This window comes from Tamandua tetradactyla, chromosome 19 (assembly GCF_023851605.1).
Source record: "Tamandua tetradactyla isolate mTamTet1 chromosome 19, mTamTet1.pri, whole genome shotgun sequence".
Taxonomy (NCBI): Eukaryota; Metazoa; Chordata; class Mammalia; order Pilosa; family Myrmecophagidae; genus Tamandua; species Tamandua tetradactyla.
Genome location: NC_135345.1, coordinates 29,195,013 through 29,213,235, shown reverse-complemented (window position 1 = coordinate 29,213,235; position 18,223 = coordinate 29,195,013). Strand labels below are relative to the sequence as shown.

At 35.9% G+C, this 18,223-nt stretch overlaps 1 long non-coding RNA gene across 6 annotated transcripts in view; it reads left to right on the top strand.

Annotated features, from left to right (window-relative positions):
* The window catches only part of LOC143663541 (uncharacterized), an 80,316-nt gene that overhangs the window by 30,738 nt on the left and 31,355 nt on the right, over positions 1-18,223 (top strand). For 4 of the 6 annotated variants that reach the window (XR_013166018.1, XR_013166015.1, XR_013166017.1 and 1 more), the window contains exon 3: positions 16,382-16,629. The exons of 1 other annotated variant lie outside the window; for it this stretch is intronic. This is a non-coding gene — a long non-coding RNA (uncharacterized LOC143663541). Of the gene's footprint in view, positions 1-809; positions 865-16,381; positions 16,630-18,223 lie in introns of all 6 variants that reach the window. One more of the 6 variants, XR_013166016.1, reaches the window with a different exon arrangement.

Genomic DNA, 18,223 nt, shown 5'->3' with positions numbered 1-18,223 from the left:
TTCCCCTGGGGAATTTGGACTAAGCACTTCAGCCTCTGGAATTTCCAGTTAGCAGCCAGCCCTACGGAGTTTGGAGTTGCCAGTCCCTACGGGTGGTTGTGAGAGCCAGTTTTTAAAGATTCATATTTATCTATACATACCCTGTTGGCTTTGCTTCTCTGGAGAGCGCTGGTTAATAAAACATCAGAAGAGTTGCAGACTTGAGTGGATTTGAAAGTCAAGAAAAAAAAAGATAATTGCTCACTCTTGATTAATCACTATCTTACTAGAAAGGCTATGTTTTAAGGTTCCTACTCTAAGTAATTCAGAAAGAAATGGGTTCTTACTTGAGAAAAAAATTTCATGTCTGAAGTTTAAAATCACTCTTTATAATAAATGTGTACAATCATAATAGAGTAATTATGAAAGTACACTTAAAAACTTTGTAGTAAGATAAAAGATATGAGGAAGTTTTTGTAGGTGGTATTGATGTAGTTAAGGTTTATTTAGATCTTTAAGTATTAATAAATAGCATGCTAGCTTGCAAATTCTTCTTAGTAATGGACTATAGAAAGGTGATTAAAAAGGAAAAAAAAAGAAGAAACAGTACTGGATATAAAGGATTTGATCTGCATTTTAAACTTTCTTGATTTTCATTGTTACACAAGTCATTCCAAGACACAGTTTGTTCTAGGTTAGTAAGAAAATCTATTGACTTTTGGTCACAGTTTTTCATAATGGAATAGTGGCATGTTATAGGATGATGCTTCAACATACTCACTAACAAGATGATGCATTATATTTTCTCTTATTATATTTATCCCTGTAAGATTTTCTGCAGTATTATTGTTCTTACTTAAATGAAGAGGAATGAAAGCAAGAAAGGTAACCAAATTTTACTAAAATAGATAAATAACTAAATAAATAAAATACCCATATATTTATAAAATCGTTAATATATATATTGGTTTGAAATAACCATACATAAAATTTAAGTCAGCAAATACATGGAAATGTAATAAGAAGTGTATACTTCTAACACTGCTTTTTCTAAGGTTTTATTATTTTAAATAGGCTGTTAAAATGTTTTATATTCTGATTTTTAGTGAATTATACTTTATATCTATATTTCTATCTATTATCTATCTATGATAAAGATCTATCTATCTTTCATCTACAAACATGCATATTATAAGACTTAACAACAGTGACAAGCATAAAAGTCTTACTTCCTAAGATTTTCTAGTATTAATTCAGTTACTGTACTTAGCAGGCTTTACAATATACTTAATAAAGATCAAAGAATCAATGGAAATATCCTGAAATATTAATGATTGAGAGAATTTACTACCCCCAAATAAAATGTCTTTATATTTAATTATATATTTATATTATTTATACATATTTATATTATAAATATATATTTATTATATTATATATTTATATACCACCACTTCCCCACCTCATCCCCATCATCATCATTTTTGTATTAATAATCAAATATCACCAACTCCATCATTCATTACACCTGCTTTCCAACATGCTATTATTTCTTTCCCCAAAACTGACCCTTCATAAATAGCTATGTATAAAATAATAAAGGGTAGTTTTTCCTCCCAAAACTTGGCCAACTTCTTTTTTTTGGGTATTTAAAAAAAATTATACTTGAATTCTTTCCATTATGTTTTACTTTCCTAGCCGTCTCAAGCAAATACCACACAAAGGGATGGCTTAAACAATGGGGATTTAATGGCTCATGGATTTAGATAATGGAAAAATCTAAATCCAAGCATCATTAAGGTGATACTTTGTCCCAGAAGACTGTGTGCTCTGGGGCAGGCTGCTGGTGATCCTTGGTCTGAGGCTCCTCTGTCACATGGAAATGGGCCATTTCCTGGCTTCTCCTTTCTCTTCTGAACTCTGTTGACCTTCAGCTTCTTGCTTCCCATGGTCATCTCTCTTTCTGTCTGAATTCCATTCTGCCTATAAAGGATATCAGTAATAGGATTCAAACCCTATTACCTTGATTGGGAGGGGCCATGCCTCAACTAAAGTAACCTCATCCAAAGGTCCTACCTATAATGAGTTCACATTTACCAGAATGAATTAAGTTTAAGAACATGTTTTTCTGGGGTTCATATAGCTCCAAACAACCACACCTTATTATTTCAATTCTGTTTTATTGTTTTGCATTCCCATCCTTTCCATTTTCTTTCAGTACTTCTTTTCTTCATTTCAAAGATATTATGACTGCCAAAGTTCCTCTTACAACTAACCACAGTTTAACAGAGGCAACAGACAAACGTTCAGCAACAGTACAAATGCTATGACATGGATAAGTACAAAGTGCTATGAAAATATATAAAAGAATCTAGTACCTAGTTTTGAGGCATCAGAATATGGCATCAAGGAAAATAAATATGCCTTTTAAACTGAATCTGGAAGGAAGACTATAAGCTATAATCTCATAACACCACTAAATTAGTGTTAGAGGTCTTGAATCCTGATGCTTAGTTATAAGTCTGGAATTGTTTTAGCTCTATATTTCTGGCATTATCATTCCCACATGCCAATCTAATCAGTTTGAAATGGACTTTTTGGTTCTGGCTGGTAATAGCTGACCAGTTCAATTGCGGATTAAGTTGGCATCACAATAAAGGTCATGATCTACAATCTGCAATAACTTCTAGATAATGTCATTTTTATCACCTTCAAGAGAAGTAAAGACAAATAAGGCATTCTGTATCTTTCTCTTCTTTTTTGTACTTAACTGAAAGAAAATGAAATTGCTTGGAGAACTTAGTGAACACACTCACCAATCACTAGGCTGTCCTCAGTTAATATGGTGCTCCAATGCACAAGAATATGAAATGGTAAATGTGAGCAGTTATATTCCATTAAATAATATTTTATGAACAGAAAGAGCATATAATATCTGAGGCAAAAATGTAGAACATGAGAATTTTGAATAGAATGTAATTCATTTCTTTAAAATGTCCCTTGTCTATTACACTTCAATTCTATCTCCCTTTATAATAGACATTCTTATCAGATGTTTATTTGCCATCACTTTCTGACATAATACACATCTTATGATTCCAGTTTTACTACACAATAGACTTCCTTTATGTTCTCAAAAATAACATGAGTTAGAATTGGCTAAAAACAATGCACAGTATTTTCTTGGATATTTCAAGCAAACAGACTGATTTTTTTGTACCGTAACTGGCTATAAGGTGTGGATTTTGGAGGACTTTGAAGGCTTCCACTAAAATATCCTCAAAGGGATTTATAGTTTATGTGTACACTTAATTTATAAAGGGAATTTACTTGGATCATTGCATGAAAACAAAACAAACCAAAACAGATTTCTCTTTAGAGACTCTTTCGACAGTTTTCTCAATACTAATAATCATTGTTAATATAAGGCTAGTATTGTAAAAGATCCTCAAATTTTCTCATTGTTTGTTAATTTGCTTGCAACACACTTTTAAAGATTGACAATGACTTTCTGCCTACTTCTAATACAAAGAAAAAAATGAAGCTGAATTTCTAACTATCATACAGAGTGATTCTCTTCCTCAAGCCCCCAAATATGATCATTCTTGTGCCATCTGTGAAATGTGCCCTTCTCACTGTCATGATATTCACAATTGCTATCACCATAACCATAAACCATCAGTGATTCTAAAACTCTGCTTCTTCTAAAGAGTCATGCCTGTAAAATAAAGAGATCTCTGTCTTTTCCCTCTCTACTCTGAAATGCCAATGAATCTTTCCTCATAATTTTCTCTTGCAAATGGAAATAAATTTGTATGCTTGCCTATTCTTGGCATACTTGGTTATTTTATTAAATATATAATTAAAAATAGCAATTGATTCTTTGTATTTAAGTGACCCATCTGGGTAAAGGATAGGTTAACTTTACTCAAGTTTAATAAACAATTAAGAGAGATTAAATTTTCAGGTTTTATATCCATTCTTCCGCCAAGCAACATAAAGAAAGGCTGCATGACAAATACCATAACTTTCAAAAAGTACAAAATCATGTCCTTATTTTCAGTTCATTGCCTATTCTTTTTTCTGTCCCTGTATTACCTAAAGACAAATGCAGCATAATATCTATATTGGTATAAATCCACTGTAAGTGACTTGACATTTTAGAAAGTTTGGAATTGATATTTATACTATCTGAACACAGTCCACTTGGATGAAGTGTAAGACTGTCATGTCAGACAATTAGGTTTTGATTTTTGATGCATATACCACTAATTTTTTTTTTTTACTGTGAGCACCGAGTTGTACATTGGAAATAATAATAGCTCCAAGTTTATAAGTTTTGGGGGTAGACAAAAGAAATAAATCACTTAACACAGTGCATGACACATAATCAACACTCAACAAATGTTAGCTATTGCTTTTGTGGCCAAGGATAGAGAAATATGAAATTTGAATGATTTGCATATGTGTATTTGTGACTAGTAAATAATTTGCCCTTGATCAAAGAGAAGGTCTGATCTTTGCTTTGACTTCTTGGAGGTAATTTTTGGGCCCTTGGAATCTTATGCCTGATATGAATGTCTTTGTTTGCCTGGAGACCTTGGGTTGCGTGCACACTACAGTCTAAAATCAAGATTTAGGGTGAAGCATAACTGTGCCAGAAAAACCAACATGATTTAGAGTGGGAGCTTTAGGTCACATGGTGTCAGTTGTCCTGATAGTTGAGATATAAACCATGTAACTATTTTAGTATGCCAGAGCTGCTATCACAAATATCACAAACTGGTTTTGGCTTAATAACAGGAATTTATTGACTCACAATTTGGAAGACTATAAGTCCAAAATGAAGGCATTAATAAGGCTATGCCTTCTTCTCAAAGCCTGTAATGTTCTAATGGTGGCTTGCTACAATTCTTTGGTTTCCTTGGCTTGCATTTCTACCTTTTAGCGCATGGTACTCTATTTCTTCTTGGGTCTGCTCTTTTATTTTCTGCTGACTTCTGGTTCCTGGCTCAGCTCCGAGGCTTTCTCTGACTCCTGGCTTCCAGTTTCTTCACCTTGTAAGACCTCTAACAATGTGGATTAAGATCCAGCCTGATTTAGTTGGTCACATCTTAACTCAAAATAACATCTTCAAATGGTCCTACTTATAAATGTTGTCATACCCACAGGAATGCAAAAGACAAAAAAAAAATAGTCTCTTGAGGAGGTATATATTTCAACCTACTACAGCAGGCAATCAATCAGGCATAAGTAATGAAGCCTCAATCAAAATTCTGTATTCCAAGGTTTGGATAAGCCTGTCTGGTTGGCAATTCTCTAATTATCATACACTAATATCAGGAAAGTAAAGTGCCTGACTCCATGTGGAAAGGACATCAGAAGTTCTGCCTTACCACTTTTTTGGTCTCTCTCTTACATGTCTCTTCTTTTGTGTTCTAGTTTGCTAGCTGATGGAATGCAACACACCAGAGACAGAATGGCTTTTAACGAAAGGGGATTTATTTTGTCAGTTCTTCAGAGGAAAGGCAGCTAACTTTCTACTGAGGTTCTTTCTAATGTGGGAAGGTACAGGACGATCTCTGCTGGCCTTCTCTCCAGGCCTCTGGGTTCCAACAACGCTCCCCAGGGTGATTTCTTTCCTCCTCTCCAAGGGCCTGGGCTGAGCTGTGAGTGCTGAGATGAGGTATGCTGAGCTGCTTGGGCTGTGCTATGTTGCACTCTCTCATTTAAGCACCAGCCAATTAACTCAAACATCATTCATTGCAGCAGGCCCGCCTCCTAGCCAACTGCAGATGTAATCAGCAACAGATGAGGTTCACGTACCGTTGGCTCATGTCCGCAGTAACAAAACTAGGTGCCTTCACCTGGCTAAGTTGACAACTGAATCTAACTACCACACTTTGGTTGAGCTTAAACTGTATCTTTTCCCTATACTAATCATAACTGTGAGTATAACAGCTTTCAATGACTCCTGTGAGACTCTCTAGTGAATTTTCAAACGTGAGGTTGATTTTGGCAAACCCCCAAACTTGCTGCTGATGTCAGAAATGAAACAAATTTTGTGTTCCTAAATAGTACAGTTGGCCCTAAAACTCTCACCATTAGTATTTTCATTTTTTCCATTTTTCAGATATATTGCTGTGTTTTGAAATTATATTAATGACCTTGAATTCCACCAAACATTGTAAACATGTTGAACACAATTAGAATGGAAACAAATCTAGAAAACATGTTTTTTTAAACAAGTGATAACCAGACATTTATGTATGAATATTATACTGACTGGCTTGATGCCAGCAAGAAGAGAACTTCCTACAAAATACAGTGCAGGCACCACTTCAGCAAGCATCATGTAAAAGGCAGGTGGACACTCAGTCACTCTGACTACCCTCTTCAATGCCCCTCCTATGTTGTGAAATTTGCTAGAATTCTTGCTGATACTCACTGATGCAGTGTGACTAGACCAGCACCTCCCACTGTGGTCTTTGGATCTTGGCTGAATGCCTTGTGGGGCCTGGTTCCCAAGACCCCTCATTAAAGGTATACCTGCTTTTTCCCTGGTCATCTAGCTGATGTACTTTTTAGACTCTTATCCTCCACTTTAAAATATGCAGTGTGCCCAGGACCTGGTTATTTTGTATTGGCTGTGTGGAAAGCTTATGATTATGTAAGCAAATAAATTGTATTGGACATCCAAACTAGAGTCATATTGGACCTGTTTTCAAGTACTAAATATATTTTTTATGTCAATCTGCTTTAATTGATTATATCTATGCCTATACAACATACATGCACATATATACACATAAATACACATATTTATGCATAAATATGCACATATATTTATATATAATTTTATTATTTCCAAAGATTTTAGTGTGAATCATTCACAATACTCATTTATTTTGCTCTAGAAGATTATAATTATGACTAATGAGCAAACAGCCTCTGTGATCTTCTCTAAAAGAAAATTCCCTTGGCATTTTTCCATGGAAGACATATTACCTAAAAATGCTGTTCTAGTTTGCTAGCTGCCAGAATGCAACACACCAGAGACGGATTGGCTTTTAATAAAAGGGGATTTATTTTGTTAGTTCTTCAGAGGAAAGGCAGCTAACTTTCCACTGAGGTTCTTTCTTACGTGGAAGGCACAGGATGGTCTCTGCTGGTCTTCTCTCCAGGCCCCTGGATTCCACCAACTTTCCCTGGGGTGACTTCTTTCTGCATCTCCAAAGGCCTGGGCTGAGCTGCAAATGCTGAGATGAGGAATGCCGAGCTGCTTAGGCTGTGCTACGTTGCTCTCTCTCATTTAAGCACCAGTCAATTAAGTCAAACATTACTCATTGCAGCAGACATGCCTCCTAGCTGACTGCAGATGTAATTAGCAACAGATGAGGTTCATGTACCACTGGCTATGTCCGCAGCAACAAAACTAGGTATGCTCACATGGCCAAGTTGACAACTGAATCTAACTAACACAAATGCTATAAACCTCTACCATTGGTATTCTATCTTTACCCATTTCTATTATTTAACCCCACATTGAACTATGAAATCAAACTATTTTCATGCAAACTCTTAAAAAATATTTATTTCTTTATTGGTTTCAAAGTTAAGAAAAGTTAAAGCGGCCAAGAAGGCGGCTTAGTAAGATACGCGCCTTAGCTCCTCCTCCAGAGTAACTACTAGGTGAACAGAAACAGTGCAGAACAGCTCCCAGGGCCACGACAGGGAATGGACACACAGCATACCCCAGTCTGCACTGGCTAGACTGACTGCGAGACTCTGCTGCAGTGAGATCCCCGAGCGGCGCGTGATTCCCCGAGCTGCGGCAGCTGGCAACCGGAGCACCTCCCTCCCTCCTTCCCGGGCCGGCTGAGAGTCTTGGAGAGGCAAGTTTCCCAAGCTGCGATGGCCGGTGCCGCTCTTTTGCAGGCGGCTTCCTGGACCGGCTATGAGTCTCGGATCAGAGGGCTACCCAAGCCGCGGTGGCTGGCAACTGGCGCTCCTCCCCCGCGGGCGGCTTCCTGGTCCGGTGGCGAGTTCCCCTGGCCGCAGCGGCCGGCGATCGGCACCACTCCAGGGAGAGGAGGGAATTTCCGACAGTGGCAGGGACTGGGTCCAACCAAACACCAATAGGGGCATTAATAATAGGAGCCACAGGATCCCCTCAAGCCGCGGTGGCTGACGCCCCCACCACGCGCAGCCCCCCGGACCAACTGAGAGAATTGGATTGGAAATCCCCAGGCCGCGGAGAACGGTGACCAGGGGGACGCCTTCCAAACACGTGAGACAAACATGTGCCACGAGCGCCACCTACTGGGAAGGATAAGAAAAACAGAACCCAGATATTTCACAGAAAAATTTTACAACCCGTTGGGTCCGACACCCAGGGAAATCTGACTAAATGCCCAGACACCAGCAGAAGATAATGGTCCACGCTCAGAAGATTGAGAATATGGCCCAGTTAAAGGAACAAACCAATAGTTCAAATGAGATACAGGAGCTGAGACAACTAATGCTGAATATACGAACAGAAATGGAAAACCTCTTCAAAAATGAAATCGATAAACTGAGGGAGGACATGAAGAAGACATGGGCTGAACAAAAAGAAGAAATAGAAAACCTGAAAAAACAAATCACAGAACTGATGGAAGTGAAGGATAAAGTAGAAAAGATGGAAAAAATAATGGATACCTACAATGATAGATTCAAAGAGACAGAAGATAAAATTAGTGATTTGGAGGATGGAACATCTGAATTCCAAAAACAAACAGAAACTATCAGGAAAAGAATGGAAAAATTTGACCAGGGGATCAGGGAACTCAAGGACAATATGAACCGCACAAATATATGTGTTGTGGGTGTCCCAGAAGGAGAAGAGAAGGGAAAGGAGGAGAAAAACTAATGGAAGAAATTATCACTGAAAATTTCCCAACTCTTATGAAAGACCTAAAATTACAGTTCCAAGAAGTGCAGCGCACCCCAAAGAGATTAGACCCAAATAGGCGTTCTCCAAGACACTTACTAGTTAGAATGTCAGAGGTCAAAGAGAAAGAGAAGATCTTGAAAGCAGCAAGAGAAAAACAATCCATCACATCCAAGGGAAACCCAATAAGACTATGTGTAGATTTCTCAGCAGAAACCATGGAGGCTGGAAGATAGTGGGATGATATATTTAAATTACTAAAAGAGAAAAACTGCCAACCAAGACTCCTATATCCAGCAAAATTGTCCTTCAAAAATGAGGGAGAAATTAAAACATTCTCAGACAAAAAGTCACTGAGAGAATTTGTGACCAAGAGACCAGCTCTGCAAGAAATACTAAAGGGAGCACTAGAATCAGAACCGAAAAGACAGAAGAGAGAGGTATGGAGAAGAGTGCAGAAAGAAGGAAAATCAGATATGATATATATAATACAAAAGGCAAAATGTTAGAGGAAAATATTATCCAAACAGTAATAACACTAAATGTTAATGGACTGAATTCCTCAATCAAAAGACATAGATTGGCAGAATGGATTAAAAAAACAGGATCCTTCTATATGCTGTCTACAGGAAAAACATCTTAGACTCAAAGATAAACACAGGTTGAAAGTGAAAGGTTGGGAAAAGATATTTCACGCAAATAACAACCAGAAAATAGCAGGAGTGGCTATACTAATATCCAACAAATTAGAATTCAAATGTAAAACAGTTAAAGAGACAAAGAAGGACACTATATACTAATAAAAGGAACAATTAAACAAGAAGACATAACAATCATAAATATTTACGCACTGAACCAGAATGCCCCAAAATACATGAGGAATACACTGCAAACACTGAAAAGGGAAATAGACTCATATACCGTAATAGTTGGAGACTTCAATTCACCACTTTCATCAATGGACAGAACATCTAGACAGAGGATCAATAAAGAAATTGAGAAACTGAATATTACTATAAATGAGCTAGACTTAACAGACATTTATAGGACATTACATCCCACAACAGCAGGATACACCTTTTTCTCAAGTGCTCATGGACCATTCTCAAAGATAGACCATATGCTGGGTCACAAAGCAAGTCTTAACAAATTTAAAAAGATTGAAATCATACACAACACTTTCTCGGATCATAAAGGAATGAAGTTGGAAATCAATAATAGGAGGAGTGCCAGAAAATTCACAAATACGTGGAGGCTCAACAAGACACTCTTAAACAACGAGTGGGTCAAAGAAGAAATTGCAAGAGAAATTAGCAAATACCTCGAGGCGAATGAAAATGAAAACACAACATATCAAAACTTATGGGACGCAGCAAAGGCAGTGCTAAGAGGGAAATTTATGGCCCTAAATGCCTATATCAGAAAAGAAGAAAAGGCAAAAATGCAGGAATTAACTGTTCAATTGGAAGAACTGGAGAAAGAAGAGCAAACTAATCCCAAAGCAAGCTAAAGGAAAGAAATAACAAAGATTAGAGCAGAAATAAATGAAATTGAAAACATGAAAACAATAGAGAAAATCAATAAGACCAGAAGTTGGTTCTATGAGAAAATCAATAAGGTTGATGGGCCCTTAGCAAGATTGACAAAAAGAAGAAGAGAGAGGATGCAAATAAATAAGATCAGAAATGGAAGAGGAGACATAACTACTGACCTCACAGAAATAAAGGAGGTAATAACAGGATACTATGAACAACTTTACGCTAATAAATACAACAATTTAGGTGAAATGGACGGGTTCCTGGAAAGACATGAAAAACCAACTTTGACTCAAGAAGACATAGATGACCTCAACAAACCAATCACAAGTAAAGAAATTGAATTAGTCATTCAAAAGCTTCTTAAAAAGAAAAGTCCAGGACCAGACAGCTTCACATGTGAATTCTATCAAACATTCCAGAAAGAATTAGTACCAACTCTCCTCAAACTCTTCAAAAAAATCGAAGTGGAGGGAAAACTACCTAATTCATTCTATGAAGCCAACATCACCCTCATACCAAAACCAGGCAAAGATATTACAAAAAAAGAAAACTACAGGTCAATCTCTCTAATGAATATAGATGCAAAAATCCTCAATAAAATTCTAGCAAATCATATCCAACAACACATTAAAAGAATTATACATCATGACCAAGTAGGATTCATCCCAGGTATGCAAGGATGGTTCAACATAAGAAAATCAATTAATGTAATACACCATATCAACAAATCAAAGCAGAAAAATCACATGATCATCTCAATTGATGCAGAGAAGGCATTTGACAAGATTCAACATCCTTTCCTGCTGAAAACACTTCAAAAGATAGGAATACAAGGGAACTTCCTTAAAATGATAGAGGGAATATATGAAAAACCCACAGCTAATATCATCCTCAATGGGGAAAAATTGAAAACTTTCCCCCTAAGATCAGGAACAAGACAAGGATGTCCACTATCACCACTATTATTCAACATTGTGTTGGAGGTTCTAGCCAGAGCAATTAGACAAGAAAAAGAAATACAAGGCATCAAAATTGGAAAGGAAGAAGTAAAACTATCACTGTTTGCAGACGATATGATACTATACGTCGAAAACCCAGAAAAATCCACAACACAACTACTAGAGCTAATAAATGAGTACAGCAAAGTAGCAGGTTACAAGATCAACATTCAAAAATCTGTAGCATTTCTATACACTAGTAATGAACAAGCTGAGGGGGGAATCAAGAAATGAATCCCATTTACAATTGCAACTAAAAGAATGAAATACCTAGGAATAAATTTAACTAAAGAGACAAAAAACATATACAAAGAAAACTACAGAAAACTGTTAAAAGAAATCACAGAAGACCTAAATAGATGGAAGGGCATACCATGTTCATGGATTGGAAGACTAAATATAGTTAAGATGTCAATCCTACCTAAATTGATTTACAGATTCAATGCAATACCAATCAAAATCCCAACAACTTACTTTTCAGAAATAGAAAAACCAATAAGCAAATTTATCTGGAAGGGCAGGGTGCCCCGAATTGCTAAAAACATCTTGAGGAAAAAAAACGAAGCTGGAGGTCTTGCGCTGCCTGACTTTAAGGCATATTATGAAGCCACAGTGGTCAAAACAGCATGGTATTGGCATAAAGATAGATATATCGACCAATGGAATCGAATAGAGTGCTCAGATATAGACCCTCTCCTCTATGGACATTTGATCTTTGATAAGGCAGTCAAGCCAACTCACCTGGGACAGAACAGTCTCTTCAATAAATGGTGCCTAGAGAACTGGATATCCATATGCAAAAGAATGAAAGAAGACCCATCTCTCACACCCTATACAAAAGTTAACTCAAATTGGATCAAAGATCTAAACATTAGGTCTAAGACCATAGAACAGTTAGAGGAAAATGTAGGAAGATATCTTATGAATCTTACAATTGGAGGCGATTTTATGGACCTTAAACCTAAAGCAAGAGTACTGAAGAAGAAAATAAATAAATGGGAACTCCTCAAAATTAAACACTCTTGTGCATCAAAGAACTTCATCAAGAAAGCAGAAAGACAGCCTACACAATGGGAGACAATATTTGGAAATGACATATCAGATAAAGGTCTAGTATCCAGAATTTATAAAGAGATTGTTCAACTCAATAACAAAAAGACAGCCAACCCAATTACAAAATGGGAAAAAGACTTGAACAGACACCTCTCAGAAGAGGAAATACAAATGGCCAAAAGGCACATGAAGAGATGCTCAATGTCCCTGGCCATTAGAGAAATGCAAATCAAAACCACAATGAGATATCATCTCACACCCACCAGAATGACCATTATCAACAAAACAGAAAATGACAAGTGCTGGAGAGGATGCGGTGAAAGAGGCACACTTATCCACTGTTGGTGGGAACGTCAAATGGTGCATCCACTGTGGAAGGCAGTTTGGCGGTTCCTCAAAAAGCTGAATATAGAATTGCCATACGACCCAGCAATACCATTGCTGGGAATCTACTCAAAGGAATTAAGCGCAAAAACTCAAACGGACACTTGCACACCAATGTTTATAGCAGCATTATTTACAATTGCAAAGAGATGGAAACAGCCAAAATGTCCATCAACAGACAAGTGTCAAACAAACTGTGGTATATACATACGATGGAATATTATGCAGCTTTAAGACAGGATAAACTTATGAAGCATGTAATAACATGGATGGACCTAGAGAACATTATGCTGAGTGAGTCTAGCCAAAAACTAAAAGACAAATTCTGTATGGTCCCAACGATGTGAATCGACATTCGAGAATAAACTTGGAATATGTCATTGGTAATAGAGTGCAGCAGAAGTTAGAAACAGGGTAAGAAAATGGGTAATTGGAGCTGAAGGGATACAGACTGTGCAACAGGACTAGATACAAAAACTCAAAAATGGACAGCACAATAATACCTAATTGTAAAGTAATCATGTTAAAACACTGAATGAAGCTGCATCCGAGCTATAGGTTTTTGTTTTGTTTTGTTTTGTTCTTACTATTATTACTTTTATTTTTTTTCTCTATATTAACATTCTATATCTTTTTCGGTTGTGTTGCTAGTTCTTCTAAACTGATGCAAATGTACTAAGAAACGATGATCATGCATCTATGTGATGATGTTAAGAATTACTGATTGCATATGTAGAATGGTATGATTTCTAAATGTTGGGTTAATTTCTTTTTTTCCGTTAATTAATAAAAAAAAACTAAAAATATTAAATACATTTGGGAATTGAAAAAAAAAAAAAAAGAAAAGTTAAAGCAGGATAGTAAAAGAAACCCAATTGCTTGAAGCACTCAGTATGTTCATAATATAGTACCATGAAAACTGGTATAGAAAGTTAAAAGTCTGGCAGACAGCTAACAAATTTGCAATAATATTGGGCTCTAGTTAGCTACAACATTTACTTGGCAGTGTTTTGGTAATGTGTTATCTTTTAAGTGAAATAAATTGCTTCTTATTGCCTGAAATCTATTACTTCTTAAAAACAACCCCCGGAAAATTTATTAAACATATTTGAATACCAATCCTAAACAATCTTAAGGTACTTTATTTTTGAAAACCAAGATTTTGCATTAACTCTATTCCAAAATATAGTATTTGGTTCTAAATAGTCAGATATTTATTGTGTACCAGGATTTTATTTATGTACCGTGTGTATATGTGGAAGAATAAAACAAAGTATAGAGAGTCCAAGATACAAAATTTCACACTCTGTTTATTGACTAATTATTTTTAGTTTGCTATATATGTGTTTTAAGAGACTTGATGGAAGTGGTTGAGTATCAGTATTTCTCTTGGTATCTAAAATAGAAAAGTAAAAAAAAAAATCTTCCAAAATATTATTGGCTTTTGAGATTTATTTGGTAGACATAAGAACTGAAGATGTCCTAAAATTTATCTCAAAGACTTTCAAAATCTCAACTATATGAAAAAAAAAACCAAAAAACATGAATTGAGAGTCATCGTAAAAATCAATCTTAATTAAGAAAGAAGCTAAGCTTTATTAAACTATTTCAACATTACTTGCAGTGAATACATAACTACTAAGAAAATGATGAGAACAATTTTTAAATGACTTTAACATCAGACCTATAAAATTTTTCAAAGCCATAAAGAATACGCTTATAAAAACCTTTTTTATTTTCTTAAAAATAACATCTACAACAAAATATTCGAATTCAAATTAATCATAATGTGAATTACATTAGATTATATTTGAGGCTTCAAAGTTATAGAGGTGGTAACCCTGGTAGCACTCTAGTATCCATAAGAACATTTTGAATTACCAGCATTATAGAACATTTTCTATACATTTTAAAGTCTTGGACACTGGTCATTTAGCTCGTGTTGCATAATCAGCTACCTCATCCTGAAATGTAAGGTTTTAAGGAGACAACCATTTATTTGGCTCACAACTCTGAGAATTAGCAATTTGAGCTGGGCTCAGCAGGTCAGTTCCACTGATTTGCACCAGACTCAGCTAATAATGGTTAGTTAGGTCTTACTCTTGTATTTGCAGATGGTTGCCATGTCAGCTTGGGGAAACAAAACTTATTCCTCATGGCTTCCCACTTTCTAGCAAGCTCGCTGAATGTGTTCATATAGTAACACAAATCCAAGAAAGAAATTTTTTCAAGTGTTTCAGTTTTTGTTAGCTCTTGGGATGCAATATTCCAGAAATGGGCTGGCTTTTACAATAGGGATTCATTACAATTTACAGTTCTTAGGCCATGGAAATGTCTAACTCAAAGCACCAAAAGGATGATACCTGGACTCTGAACAAGATGCCAGCATGTGTCATCTGGCCAGTGTCTGCTGGTCCTTCACTTCCAGATTTCATTGCTTTCAACTTCTGGTTCCAGGGGCTTCCTCTCTGAGCTTTTGGGAGTCCTCAGCATCTCTGGGCTTTTCTCTAAGCCTTCCTTCTCCAAACTTTTCTGAGTGTTTCTTTGTGAGATCTCTATTTTTTTTTTGTTTTTTTTTTTTTGCTTTAATCCTCTCAATAAAAGGTTAAGACCCACCTTGAATTGGGTGGGTCACATCTCATTTGAAACAACCTAATCAAATGGTCCCATCCACAAAAGATCCACACCCATAAGAATGGACCAAAAGAACACGGTTTTTCTGGGGTACACAACACCTCAAACCAGCACATAAAAAGTCTGCTTTTATCACTTTTTATATTGTCTCACTGACCAAAACATATCACGGCAAAGCCCAGAATGGATGTGGGATGATTATCCCTGAAGTCAAAGCTAAAGAGAGGCATGAATGCATTGGGGCCATCACTGCAACAATCTACTGGAAGATACTTTGACCCAAGTACTTTTGTTCTATTCTACACGGCAAAAGACAAACAAACAAAAAAACATTTAAAATTGAAATTATCCCTCACAGAGCATTTATCATAATGATTGATAAATGTGGGCTGATTGAGTAATTATTTGTGGGTGAGGATGTATTAACCAAGTAAATAACAAAAATATTTGCTCAACTAGAATGAAGATATTGAAGATAGAAACAAACTCTTTGTTCTAATAGTGTTTAGGATTTTTTTAAGTAGTCTAATAAAATAACTAATGGAGAGTATTGATATCTGAGTGAAAGGTTTGTACTGACTGAGAAGAAAAGTTACTGAAGTAATTACTGAAAACCAGGTAGAAAAAATATCTTATTGACTAAATACATATAGAATTATATATATTTGGTATTTCAGAAATTAGCACCACTGAATAAAAATAAATTTGAGAAATTATCATCAGCTGTAAGTTCCATGAGGGCAGTATATATCATCATGAGCTGTAAGTTCCATGAGGGCAGTTTGAGTATATGTTTGATTAAGCACTATTAATTATTTTCTTTGACTTAATTCATTAATATTTTTATTTTATTAAAATATCAGGTCCAATTCCTATTCACCAGAAGAATTTCAAAATCAATCACTGTTTAACTCTTTTGTCATCTGCTCCAAATTATGAATCTCAAGAAAATGAGGACTGGACCTGATTCTTATCCCATAATGGTCATCATCATTGATAAGACTTCAGGTTACAGAACACACTGCTAGTAAACTTTGGACTTCACTGACTACTGAAGCCTCCCCAAGAAATACTTTGACTACAGGCCACTATTTGCAAGCCAAGGAGCTTAGTAAGTAAAAGCTATCAGCCCCTATCTAGACTACTGTATATATGTGGAAAGCAGTCCACCAGTTGTGAAAAACATCACTCAGTAAAGTAGCCCAGAAGTGCTTGAGAAAGTTTGTTTCTCCTGCCCTTGGTATTTGCCATCTCTCCTCTTCTTAAAGCATAAAACTGAGGAGATTATCTTTAAAGGGTTTTAAAATAAAAATAAAATTTTAATCTTCCTTCCACACCCTCCTTCTAGTCCCTCTAAGGAGCTCTAAAGAATGGCTATTCTTGGAAAAGATTCAGGAATGTAAAATTGCCTTGTGATTCTCTTGAGTTAATATATTAGAACAAGAAGAAAATAAGATGCCAATAAATTACCTAACAGGTTTGAGCATGATAATTTTAAAAAGGAGTATTAGAAGCAAAATAATAAGAAGAAGAAGATTAAGCAGTTTATTCATGGTTTAAAATTGTGGTGTGATCAGACTTAGGACCTAGTTCACAATTACATTACAGCGCTTTATGTATTGGTTTATTCTACTGCTTTTGAAACATTTTTGATCAAAATTTGAGGTGTATCACATATTAGGAATACAAAACAAATGCTGATGTCAAGGAAATATTATCTAATTCATTGATATTTAAATAATTTAAGATATTTATATGAACAATTTTTGTCTAATATGAAAAGCATATTGTTAAATAAATTCTGCATATATATTCAGTGACAAAAGAGCTATTTCTAAGATTAGCCTTCTTGGGTTCCTGTTTCCTTTATCTACCTTCTGAGCACCTATTAGGAAAGGAGCTATAACATTGGACAAAACAGACATCTCTTTTCCTCTGGAGCCTACAATCTATTGAAGGGACTTACAGTAATGAGTGAAAATGCATAAAAAGGTAATTGCAGATTGTGATGAGTGATGTGGCAGACAGGGAACTGTAGACTGGAAGGTTGGGTCAGAAGAAGGTCTCCTTTGGAGGTGATATCTGAGCTCATAACTGCAGGAGCATAAAAAAACCAGACATGAAGATTCTGAAATAAAAGCATTCCAGACAAAGGAAACAAGAGCAAGCGCAAAGTCTCTGAGGACAGAACAACCTTTATATAATCGTTATATAGAAAGGAAGCCAGTTTGGCCAGAGTTTGTTAAGGTAAGGAGGAGCTATAGGACACAGATTTGGACGTGGAGAGAGGAGTAAGTTCACATGAGCTCTTGTAATGCAAGGCCAGGAGTTTAGATTTTATTTTAAGTGTAATGGCTATTTTTTATAATGTTTTAATCAAGAAAAATCTTTTTTAAAGTATCACTGTTTTTATTTGGAAAATAATAGATGGTAGATAAAGAATGGAAGCAGAGATAAGTCAGGAAAAGATGCTGAGTTGGGCTAAGGTAAAGGTAGTGGAGATTGTAGCAGAGATGGAGGTGTTAGTGGAGATAGACATGGCAATGTGTGAAAACCTGTTTTGGAGTTGGGACTAATAGCATTTCCTGATAAATTTACTGCACAGTATGAAGAAAATAGAAGAATTAAGGATGACACAAAGCTCTGGGATTGGGCATTCGGTTGGTTGTTTTCTGTTTACTAACATAGGAGACTAGAAAATAACA